This window comes from Egretta garzetta, unplaced genomic scaffold (assembly GCF_000687185.1).
Source record: "Egretta garzetta isolate BGI_Z169 unplaced genomic scaffold, ASM68718v1 scaffold431, whole genome shotgun sequence".
Taxonomy (NCBI): domain Eukaryota; kingdom Metazoa; phylum Chordata; class Aves; order Pelecaniformes; family Ardeidae; genus Egretta; species Egretta garzetta.
The window spans coordinates 83,328-84,052 of NW_009258677.1; positions in this window are offsets into that span (position 1 = coordinate 83,328).

Sequence of the window (725 nt, forward strand, 5' to 3'; positions counted from 1 at the left end):
ACCCTGGGGGCTAGGGGGACCAAAGTGGTTTGGGGGTGCCAAGGTGCTGGGGAGACCCAGGCATTGGGCGGACCCAGGTGTCTGGGGGGGACCCAGGTGTCTGGGGGGGACACAGGTGTCCTGGAGGGGGACCTCAGCATCTGGGACCACATCAGGGAGGGTCCCAGGAGTGTTTGGGGGGGTCCCAGATATCCCAGGGGGGGTTTCAAGCATCCAGAGAGGGACCCAGGCATCCTGGGGGGTGTGCAGAGGGGACCAAGGTGTCTGGGGGGACACAGGTGTCAGGATGGGGGACCCAAGCATCTGGGACCATGTCAGGGAGGGTCCCAGGTCTGGGGGGAGAGGGTCCCAGATATCCCAGAGGAGGTTCCAAGCATCCAGGGGGAGGCCAGGCATCCTTGGGGGTACCCTGGAGGGTGTGCAGAGGGGACCCAGGTGTCCTGGGGGGTGACCAGAATGGACCAAGGTGTCTGGAAGGGGGACCCAGGCATCTGGGACCATGTCAGGGAGGGTCCGAGGTGTATGTGTGGGGTCTCAGATATCCCAGGGGGGTTCCAGGCATCCAGAGGGGGACCCAGGCATCCTTGGAGGGGACCCAGGTGTCCTGGGGGGTGTGCAGAGGGGACCAAGGTGTCCTGGGGAGGGGACCCAGGTGTCTGGGGGGACACAGGTGTCAGGATGGGGGACCCAAGCATCTGGGACCAGGTCAGGGAGGGTCCACGGGC